Here is a 12,163-nt window from a genome sequence, read left to right as displayed (position 1 = left end):
CAGAGAATAACTCACTGTGGAATTCCCATCCCCAGCTAATAAATCTACACTACAAACCCTACGCCAAACGCTCAGGAAACCTATCAGAAGAGAGAGCAGAAGGATTGTAAGAGCCAGAGGACCAGGGGTTCTGCTTTAAGAGTGTGTCTTCTATGTGTGACAAGAAAGCATCACCCATGGAAAGCTAACAATATGGCTCTCTGAACAAGACCCAAACAACCAACAACACTTGATGTACCTGTATGGGGGCAAACCTCATGGGGCCCCCATCCCTAGATAAGAGATGCAAACAATTAACAAATGCTCAGAGAAGGGGAATGAGGCTTCTCCAGGGATGAGCCAATACCAGGTAGTACACCCTAAAAACATCCCAGAAAAATGTGTGTGTGTGTGTGTGTGTGTGTGTGTGTGTGTGTGTGTGTGTGTGTGTGTGTGTGTAAGAGAGGGAGAGAACAGAAATTAAATAAAAAGAGATGATGAATTTAAGTGAGGTGAGGGAAAGACACAGGAGGGATTTGAAGGAGAAGAAAGGGGGAATGACATAGTTACATTTTAACTAAAATAAAATTTTAATTGAAGAGCAAACTCTTTAAGTACTTTCTTTATCACACACACACACAAAAAGATTAAAACTGGAACTTTAGAATTTCTACAGGTTAGGATGGCTGTAACTAAAACTCCAAAGATAATAACCATTAAGGCCATTTGGAAAAGAATATACTTATATGTTGTCAACGGGAATGTAAGTCAATTCAACCATTAAGAAAATTGTGGAAGTTACTAAAACATTAAGAACAGAACTACTATAAGGTTCAGTATTCCCACTTCTTATTTTATATCCATAGGTAATAAAAATGATCTGCAAAAGAGAGATCTCCCATACCCCCATATTATTCATTGTAGCATCACTCATAGTAGTGGAAGCATACAACTTAAATGTCCATCCATGGATTAATGGTTAAGAACTATTTTATACACATATAGATTGTCATGTAACCCTAGAAAGCAAATAATTGTCATTTTAAATGAAATGGAGACTATTGTGCTAAACGAAGTCAGATGCAGAAAGACAAAAACTTTGTAACTTAGTCAAGCATTCTCATTAGGAGGGGCACAAGCAACAGATACATTAACTTTAAGAGTGAGGTCTTGTGCTTCCATTATTGATTTATTTTTTATTGGAATGATATGTTAAATATGAAGGTTGATGCAGCCTATCAATTGATGGTCACCACACTTCCATTAACATTAACAAATAAATAGTTTACTTGTAATTTTTATATGTAATAATATAAATGTATATGAAATAAAATAATTTTAAAATAAATAAATAACAAAATATCTCAAAAAATTAAAAATAAATAAAAAATAAATAATTTGCCATCCAAAGCTGTCTATTTGGATAAAGCAAACATAGCAATGCCCAAATTAAATGTACTCTGAAGATAACTTTCTGGCTTGATCTACTTAGCCAAGTCTCAATTTGTAATTTATAATTTGTAATAGTCTGAATAGGCTACAAGCCCTCAGGTCAAAATAAGGACTAGCCTCCAAAGCCACAAAGTGGATACACTTAGGTAGTGACTGGCTCTAAAATGCTTTACACAGGACAACTGGACAGAAGTCAGCTTATCCACCAGCAGTGGAATACAGAGGTTTCTAGCACCTTCCCAAGCTCCACAATCCCTACATCTCCCAGACCCTCTTCGTGAACTCACAAACTCAAAGAAAAAAATCTCAATCAAGAAGTGGCTGTAAAGACCTCATACCTTATGAGGGAGAGCTGCCCTGCTAAGGAAGACTTGCTCCCTTCCTCATCTTCTGGGTTTCTTCTTTCCACCCACTTCCTTACTACCTAGAAGGAACCAAGCACCTGTCCCTAAAGCTCTTCCCCATTCACCAGACTGACTTGTCACTCTATCTGAGAGGACAGTCTGGGTCTCATTTTCAATATTAGAATTATTTGTGTCACAAAAAAAATGCAAGAATAAATCAACAGCACAAAAAGCATCTAGTTGTCAAATCTTTGATACAGTTTTGACAAAAGACAAAAATATTTAAAATTTATTCTATTTTTCACTGTAATACAGAAAACATGTTAAATTGTTGATGCATTAGCATTAAGATACTTAACTCTCACTTGGCAAACACTTTTGCGAAAAATACCCCTGCAAACACAATTTTATTTTTTTTGAATTTTTTATTAATGTGTTCTTGTTTCATCTCAACAATTATCCCATCCCTTGTATCCTCCCATTCTTCCCTCCCTCCCATTTTCCCCTTATTCTTCTCCCCTATGACTGTTCCTGAGGAGGATTACCTCCCCCTGTATATGCTCATACTGGCACAGCAACAGGCTGGTTGATCAGTGGAATCGAATCGAAGACCCAGATATGAATCCACACACATATGGTCACTTGATTTTCAACAAAGAAGCCAAATCCATTCAATGGACAAAGGATAGCATCTTCAACAAATGGTGCTGGTCTAACTGGATGTCTTTGTGTAAAAAAATGCAACTGGACCCATATTTGTCACCTTGCACAAAACTCAAATCCAAGTGGATTAAAGACTTCAATATAATACCAGAGACACTAAGTCACTTAGAAGAAAAAGTGGGGAAGAGCCTGGGACATATTGGCACTGGAGACAACTTCCTGAACAGAACACCAACGGCCCAGGCATTAATGTCAACAATTAATAAATGGGACCCCATGAGGCTAAGAAGCTTCTGTAAGGCAGGAGACACTGTCAAGCGAACAAAGCGACAGCCTACAGAATGGGAAAAGATCTTCACCAACCCTACATTTGACAAAGGTCTAATATCCAAAATATATAAAGAACTCAAGAAATTAAACACCACCAAACCAAATAACCTAATTGAGAAATGGGGCTTGGAACTAAACAGAGAATTCTCAACAGAGGAATATCAAATGGCCGAGAAACACTCAACCTCCTTAATAATCAGGGAAATGTAAATGAAAACAACTCTGAGATTCCATCTTACACCCATAAGAATGGCTAAGATCAAAAATTCAAGTGACACTACATGCTGGCGAGGATGTGGGGAGAGAGGAACACTCCTTTATTGCTGGTGAGAATGCAAACTAGTACAGCCACTTTGGAAATCTATCTGGTGCTATCAAAGAAAAATGGGAATAGGGCTTCCTCAAGACCCAGCTATTCCACTCCTTAGAACATACCCAGAAGATGCTCCAGCACACAACAAGAAAATTTGCTCAACCATGTTCGTAGCCGCCTTATTCATAATAGCCAGAACATGGAAACAGCCTAAGTGTCCCTCAGTAGAAGAATGGATAAAGAAACTCTGGTACATATACACTATGGAATACTACTCAGCTATTAAAAACAAGGAATTCCCGAAATTTGTGGATAAATGGATTGAGCTAGAAATGATCATAATGAGTGAGTTAACCCAGAAGCAGAAAGACTCAAATGGTATATACTCACTTATATCTGCAGATTAGCCCAAGGGGCATGTCCCACAAAAGCCTTCACTTACCAGGAAAGTGGGACAGAGGGGAGGACATTCTAGTGGGACTCTAGATGAGAGAAGCATGGGAGAATGGCAAAGTAGAAGGATCCAGAGGGTCCTAGAAGCCTACAAGTAGAGCATTATGATAGGCAGATTTGGGCCCAGGGGTCCCACTCAAACTAAGGCACCAGCCAAGGACAATACAGGCGGTAAACCTTAAACTCCTACCCAGATCTAGCCAATGGACTGAACACTCTCCACAGTAGAGTGGAGAGTGTGATATTAAAGTTAGATTTCTTAACTTGACACATCCAAGATCGTCAGTGAAGAGCAAACTTCAGTTGAGAAAATGTCTCCATTATATTGGACCATAGGCAAGTCTATAAGGGCATTTTCCCAATTATTACTAATGTGTGATAGGCCACTGTAGGAAGTGCAGTCCCTGGACCAGTAGTCCTGGCTTACAGGTTTTCAACTGAACTTCCTTCTTCACAGATAACTAGTCTGAGTCAAGCTGACAAAGACTAGCCAGCATGCACATCTTCTCCCAGGACCTAAGATGTGAAGGTACATCCAAATCCACCCCAATTATCTGGAGATCCTCTTAAAATGCATATCCCTAGCACCAACAATGGATTCTGATCTACAGATTCAGGTGGACCCAACGTTGTATATTTTTAGTGAAGTCTCAGGAACTGGTCACCCTAATCAGTGTAGAGGCAACATCCAAAGACCCACTCCCTTGCAGGATAAATTTCAGATCAATAAATGGGACTACTCGAAGAAATAATTTACATCCTTTTCAGTCTTTTAAGATGGACTACAGACATACCATGTATTTGCTGTATTATTATAGTAGGAAATGTATAAAAAAATAAAATAAAAATAAAAATAAAAATAAAAGAAAGCAGGCTGAGCTTTCTTATACCATGTTAAGTAAGCCAGACAATTTCTTTCATGGCCTCTGCTTCAATTCAGGTCAGACATGAATTTGGGGACTGTTTACAATACAAATAAAATCTTGAATTTCATTTCTTACCTTTTAAAAAATATTTTTAATTATTTGGCTGTGTTTGTATGTGCACTGAATGCAGTTGCCTGCAGAGCTCAACTGAGAACAAAAGTTCATCTGGAGTGGCAGGATTATATGCCTCATTTAACATGACTGCTGTGAGAAATGTCCAGGACTTGTTCTGTCTTGCTATCAAAGAGTTAAATGAGACTTTGTTCCATCTCTCAAAAAATTTATGAAGATGCCATCTGGCAAAAAATCCCCACCACCTAAGTATTTTTCCAAGATCAAAATATGGACTGGGGGCTGGAGAAATGGCTCAGAGGTTAAGAGCACTGTATTCTCTTCCAGAGGTCCTGAGTTCAATTCCCAGCAGCCACATGGTGGCTCACAACCATCTATAATATGGTCTAATGCCCACTTCTGGCCTGCAAGTGTATGTGCTGGCAGAGCACTGTATATATAATAAATAAATCTTAAAAACAGTAAACAAAGTATGGACTGAAGGGTATATCCTGTTCTCACAAGTGGCACTTTCACAACCACCTGTGCCCTTTGGAGCTAGCAAATGGCCTGAGAATGTAAAGCCAATTTTTGGCCAGTCCAAGTGAGGCACAGTATTCCTCCTTTGTATAGGAATAAAAATCCCAAAGGTGTCCCCTCTGGGCATGCCTGCCGGCTTCATTTTGCATAGCTACACACTCTCCTAATGAAGTAAAATGCTTTGAGTTCTGTGGTCATTTTCTTGTTGCGGCAGACCCATTTCTAACAGTGCTGGGAACGGCACTTGGGTCCTGTAGTACAGGCTCTTAACTCCTGACCCATCTCTTTAGTCCCATTAACTTGGGGGAGGCATTGTTTTGTTGTTGTTTGTAAATAACTAACTTTGTAACATTAAAATAAAATGCAAATTGTACTTATTTTTTATGAGTCCCAATAAAATAGCACAATTATTAAACCTTTTATTTTTTCATTTTGAGTAATGCCTTTTACAATTCAGATCTAGCACCACAATATAGCAAATATTATTTCACAAATTACTTGTACTTCTAAGTGGCTTGCAGGTGCTTTTCTTTTCCCAAAGCTCAATTTCATTTTCTTCCTTGAATATATCAACCGAAATCTTTCTCCCCTTGGGAGATCAAGTTTAGATAAATGGATGAATATACTTATTCTAATTTGTTTATAAAAGTTGAAGTGATGTTGAACAATTATATCAGCTAACAGTTTTCCCCCCAAAGTCATAAAGCTGTATTAACAGATAAACCAAAGGGCCTATGAATCTAATACTCCTACAGGTTAGACTTTTGACATTGATCTACAAATATGACAGCATTGCTACTGTTCAGTTTTAACATGGGTTTGAAAGGCCATATTTGTTCAATGTGTGAAGAAGGATACCCTCTCCTCAATTTTCTCCTGTACCTAGTTAAAACCATACCATACAGTGTTAACCCTTTCATGTAAGGGCTTTGATGGAAGCGTGAAAGAAACAGCCCACCGGCCCCAACTAAAAGAAGAACCAGAAGGGAAGTTGAGACGGTATGGAACACTACCTACACAGCAGAGATAAACCTGCTCCTTTGTTTTTATGCAACAAGAGCCATAATGAGCAGGAACATGAGAAGCAGGGGTACTGTTCATCAGAATAAAGCATCACTAAGATACACACCAGAATACAGCAGGCCTGGCATATTCAACTTGACTTTGCCTTTTAACTTTCTAAAGATAGTTAGAACCATTTCAAAATATGTTTTGCTATGTTTTAGGTCTTAATATTTTCTGTTTTAACTTCTCTTTACTTCTTTCTTTTAGCGAACAGTATCACATACTGTTGTCCTGTGACTTATTCTACACCAATAAGTTAAACAGTTGGCAGGTGGAATTGGGTCATTAAAAGTCTTATTTGCAAGATGTGATGGAGACAGATTTACATTCAGAATTTTAGACACACTAAGATAGGAAAGATGTTTTCTTCAAGGCTGTCAAATACAAATAGCCAAAACACTAAGAATGTATCATTTATATAATTCCTGATTGTGTCATGGTTCTTCTAGCTATAGGTAGTTTATTGTATTTATGTGTAATAACATAAGTGTACATGTAAAAAAAAATAAAAAATGTTTTAAAAAAGAAAAGTCTTACTTGTCTTTGATTGTATTACAGCTACAACCCATGACTCTACAGATAAAATTCTAATCTGATGTTTAACTACTGTGTGATAATCTATGATTCACATCTTATTTCCTAAACATCAGTGAGTACCAGTGAGTTAAACACTGTTATTAACACATAAACCATCACAAATTATACCAGGGAGCAAACACTCATCACAACCAGGCCTACACTTCAGTGTTGCTCTGTGTAAGATGAACTACAATCTTAATTGCTTCTGTCCTCCATACTACTAAAGCAATGCACTTTAGTACTGTGGTGGGCAAGAGAAAGGGGATGTTGGTTTTTGTTTGTTTTTTTGTTTGTTTGTTTGTTTTTTCAAAATATCATTTAAAGCAGGTTTTATTCTGTGTACCTTGTCTTGGAAGTTCTAAGTTTGAAGAGAGCAACCCATTTATATAGGTGGTTTCCAACACATTTGAGAAGTCAATGCATAAGGAAAACTTCTGGAAGGCTTTTAAAGTTTTTAGTCAAGCACTTTGCCTCTGTCGGCTTCAAGCAGAATAGTAACGAGGCAAACTGAAGCTTATTCACTGGGGTCCGAGCACTGTAAAATGCATTTCCCTAAGGAAAAGTAACATGAACCATGCAGCCTGTAGACCTGAAGCATGTAGTCCTTTCCAAAAAGTTTGCCTACCCTATCCCAAACTAAAGCTGAAGGCTTCAGGCTCTTTCCTCATGGCTCTGTGAAATTTCACCTTATACTCTTGTTACTACATAGCTCAGAATGGCAGCTTTTAAATATTAGAAGCCAAATGCACTTCTCACGAAGAATCAGCAAATGCTTGTCATCTTTCATAAGTTGATCACTGAAAGCTTTGGCACTCAGCCCTCTTCTTTCTACGTGTAAACCTATACATGGGTATCTTTAATAGGTCTCACCTGACTTTTATAAATAAAAAAAAAACATACAATGCTAAAGAGAGATCCCAGTTGTTTACAAATACCCAGGGACTAAATGATTACACTTTTATTGCTACATAGTGCTAGAGATTGAACCCAGATCTCCCACAACTCAGTCAAGCACTGTTCCACCAAGCTGCAGTCCTGGTGCTAGACAAACATCTCAGAGTCTACTTATCATCCATGGAACTAGTGACACAGCTCTGAACTCTCAAGCATGTTCCATCAAAGGGGCAGGTTCCTGGGCAACAAACCCTTACAAGTGGCCAACACTAGAAGACAAAGACCTTCCAAGGGGCTGAGGTAGCACAGCAGGCAGGAATCTGCAACCGCCATTTATCATTTTCCATTTAGTTTCTTCATCTTAAAGCTGAGAAACTCCCAAACCTGCCTAATCGCTCATATTTCTACTTTCCTTTTCTTCCTTTTCTTCCTTTTTCCTTGTCTCTCTTCTAGAATGTCACATAGCATAGAAAAAGGAAGAAACGTAGGACTGATTTATTCTTCCTCTGCTTTCACACTGACCCCACCCAGTTCCAAATCATGTTACTGTCCTTCTGTAACAACTTACATATGCCACATGAGCCAAAAATCACATGAAACAAAGAGGAGCACTACATATCTATGTAGTCTGTACACAGCCTTAGAACTTATGCTACAGAACAAACTCAGTCCAAGATGAAAAGGAGATGCAGAACTGTCGCTCACGGGTACCATCTGTGGTCATTTAACACTTCCGGTCAGTACAGCACGAAGCTGGATAAAAGGTGTGTATATAGCATGCTCTGACCCAAGGTCAGGGGTACTCTACCCCTCTGAAATACAGTATCCTTGAAGAAAAGCAGAGCAGAGTGTGTTCAGGACAACGGGAAGAGGGGGTTGATGGGAGGGGACAGACGTAGAGGAGAAGGAAAAAAAAAAGATCTTTAACTGGACTAACACACTGAAAGAGTAAAGAACAGGACAGGCTAGAGAACGGCAGAGAACAAACAGGTTTGAGAAGTATAATTCCAGTGAACAAAAGGAAGAAAAAAATACAGAGAAGAGAAACACACTGCTGGGGCTGGGTTGAGTCAGAGCAGCAGAAGAACTACAACCTGGCTGGGGGATTATGTAGAATCAGCTGCACCTGAGGGACTAAAAAGACCGCCCCCCCCCCACAGACAATTTACCAGCAGAGGAGCCAGGTGAAGAAAACAGGAGCAAAGATTAAAGAAATTAATTTAAAAGCGGAGAGCTGCAGGATACTAATGTTTAAGCCCAGCAATATGAAAACACGGTGACACAGATAGTTGGTTGAAAAAACTCAATACAAAAAAAAAAAAAAAAAAGCAATGAGTCTTTGAAGGAGGAGAGAATTGGGTCAGATGAAGTTGAGGCGCCATTTGTGGCGGTTGTGGAGGGCTCGGAAAAAGAATTCTCTCAACATTAGTTATTCGCAGGCGATGGCAGAGAAAATGAATATCAAAAGTTGAAAACGTCTATTAACGTGCTACAATATTTTTAATAATGCATTTGCTAAGCACTCCACTTGCAGCGAAAGGTTAAAAGAAAGTATGCTGTGTTACCACACACCCAAAGTATGCATTTGTTAAATATTTTATTAATAGAATGAATGTATGTATTTATTAATGCTGTGAAACAGCATCTTGGATTATAGGACATTTGAAATTCTACAATTAAGTGGCAGTTAATTCTCTTTTTTAAGTTAGTATATGAAACAACGGATTCCATCATAACATTTTCATATGTAAGCATCATATTCACCTCTCACTGTTCTTCCCCACCTTTTTCCTGGATCTACTCCTCAGGAAAGCCTCACTTCTGCTCTCATGCCACATACGTATGTGTGGGTATTGTTAAATATAAATTACATTCATAAGGAGGGAAATGGCATTTTGTCTTTTCCCTTTAAAAATTACCTTCTTAGTTATGAGCAAGGAGGAACATCTCAAGGTCAGTCTTCCTGGAGACTTTCAGCAGAAGTGTGAATGCAGATTTAAAGTATCAATAGGAGACTGAGCCGCACCGACCATCGGGTCTAAAAAGTTGTTATCTTCATATCAAATGCTGGGGGCTAGGTCCATGAGGCACGAAGGCAGGAGTTAAAACAGGAATCGGAATAGAAAGCATGGACCCAAAAAGCGAGGGGGGGGGGGAGGGGGAGCTAAAATTGGAACGCGTGAGAATGGGCTGAAGTGCATGTCCTTCTTTCACCACCTCCAACCTCAAAAATCACGTCTTCCAGGAGCCAGGTTCCCATTTCAATGCAGGCAAACACATCACACTGGAAAAGCTAAAGGAGGACCCGGGGGTGTCATGAGGTAGAAAAGAATCCTGCTGTACTAAAGGCAACCAGCAGACAAGAGCTACCACATCACCTGCCCCAACCTTGGTGTATAAAGCCAAAATGGCCACGGCTTCGCATCAACCTCCCTCAACACAAGAATAGAAAGGTGGAGGGAGTTCGGAGAAATGAAGCCAAGCTGGGCCAAATTAGCAGTTTAGGAAAGTGCGGTCTCTTCCATGACTTTAAGTACTGACCTTTCTGAATGCCAAAAGCGTATCCCTCCGGTAGGTTCCCCCAGTGTTCCATGCAACAGGTTCACTGGAGCCAACATACTTGGGACCTTCCTTGCAAGGACCCTCCCGGTCACAGCAGCATCCTCCATGCCCGTTTTTATTACAGCCACTGCCTCTGGTTCTGTTAAACCTCCCAACTCACTCTTTTCTCCCTCGCTCCATCACACTCACTTGTGAAAACAAGACCGCCCACAGTTAAATCAGCGCCTACAGCTGCAAAGCAGGAGCACAGCTGAAAACACTCTTTTCTGGCCTTAATCTGAAGTTCGTGAACTACATTGAGCTCGCTCAACTCAAAGGGTTTGTGAGACAGAATCTTACTATGTTGCTCAGACTAGTCTCATAATCCCCTGCCTCAGTCTCCCAAGTGTTGACTGGTGAGTGCCACTACATTCAGGCTCAAGTGAAGTTTTAGTACTCTCCTGCAGCCCGCCTTTACTTCCCTAGTTCATTCTAGAACATTCTTTGATGTACCATCATCCATTTCACCATTTCATGCTTTCTATTGAAATTTCAAACACATGCTTAACTTATGACCTTGCTACCTATTTACAGAGGTCCATGTCTGCATAACAAAGAGCTAAAACATCGAGGCTTAAAACAAACAAACTCACCTTTTTCAAACCATCTCTCTGTGACTTGATAAGTTGGGCTTAAGTTGTTCTCAGGTGGGTTCACTCATAAGAGGCAGTGAGGCGACAGCAGACATCTGCCTTGATGTACCACAGGATGCCCAGCAACATTGGAAGAAGATTCATGACCTCTTAGAGCCTAGGATGGGAACCCAGACAGTATCCTTTATACTGTACTGCACAGCTAGCCCATTTAAAAGGACTATGGGACTAGATTCAGCCTCATAGTGAGAGGACAATTTGTGGCTACATTTACAAATCACCCCAGTGTTTGATTAGTCATGCAAGGGCCAATGTAACACTCACAGTAAGAAGCTAGAACCAAAACCAAAGACTGTATTTTCACCCCTGTGCTCTTACAAACGCAACTTATAATTAGTTACTCACTATCCATGCTGTTGTTTTTAACCATCAGAGTGTATACTAGAGCTTTTTGAGGAAGGAGGTCAGTATTCTACAACTCACAGGCCAAAGGCAGTATGTAAAAACAGCTTTTATAAATAAAGTTCCATTGGAAGGCAGCCCTGTTGGTTCACTTAGGTATTTTCCTTGGCTGTTTCCAGTACAACAGTGACATGTATCACACCACAAATTACATGGTTAGCAAAGCCTAAAGTATTTAATGGCTGGCCTTTTACAAGAAGAAAATATTTCCAATTCCTCCTCACTGGCACCATTTCCCCAGCTCTCAAGTAAATGATATTTTTAAGTCTAACTCCAATGGACACACTGTCCATTACTCAAATCCCAAAAGAATTTGTAAAAAAAAGAAAAAAACTGACTCGGCAGAGCCACACCTTACAGATTCGGCTGTGTTGTTAGGCATTGCTTTAGTAGACATCTCCGATTCCCAGACATGAAATATTTCCCATAGCAGAACTAACGCCCAGCTCCCCACAGAGACCACAAAGCAAATAACACTAGAAGCCAAGGAATGGGGGAGACCACTTTTACCTTCAATGTCAAACTAGTAAACAGTGTTGAAGAGAGTGAAAATGTACCTGCATTTCTTAGGCGTATTCTACTTCTGAATCTTCTGGGGAGACTTCTTTGGGGCCCTTTCTCAAGGAGGCATGTTTCCAAAAGTTTAAAGGATGGGCCAGAGCTGCATTTTTAGCAAGCACTACATTAATGGTGCAGTCAGTGATTCATTTATGCATATGTTGGTGAGGATATGTCATATTTATGTGCAATGTCACTTTGAGAAACTCTGAACTAAATGGGCTAAGAAATAAAAAAAATAATAGGGCTTATTTAACCATGACTTTTCTTTCTTTACTTTCTAGAGAAAAAGAATATTCCAGTGTTTTTGATATGTTAGTAACACATCTTATAGCAATATACCCACTATTATATATTAAT

The sequence above is a fragment of the Acomys minous genome (assembly GCF_964271855.1).
Source record: "Acomys minous genome assembly, chromosome: 1".
NCBI classification, from domain to species: domain Eukaryota; kingdom Metazoa; phylum Chordata; class Mammalia; order Rodentia; family Muridae; genus Acomys; species Acomys minous.
Note: the sequence above shows the minus strand (reverse complement) of the source record.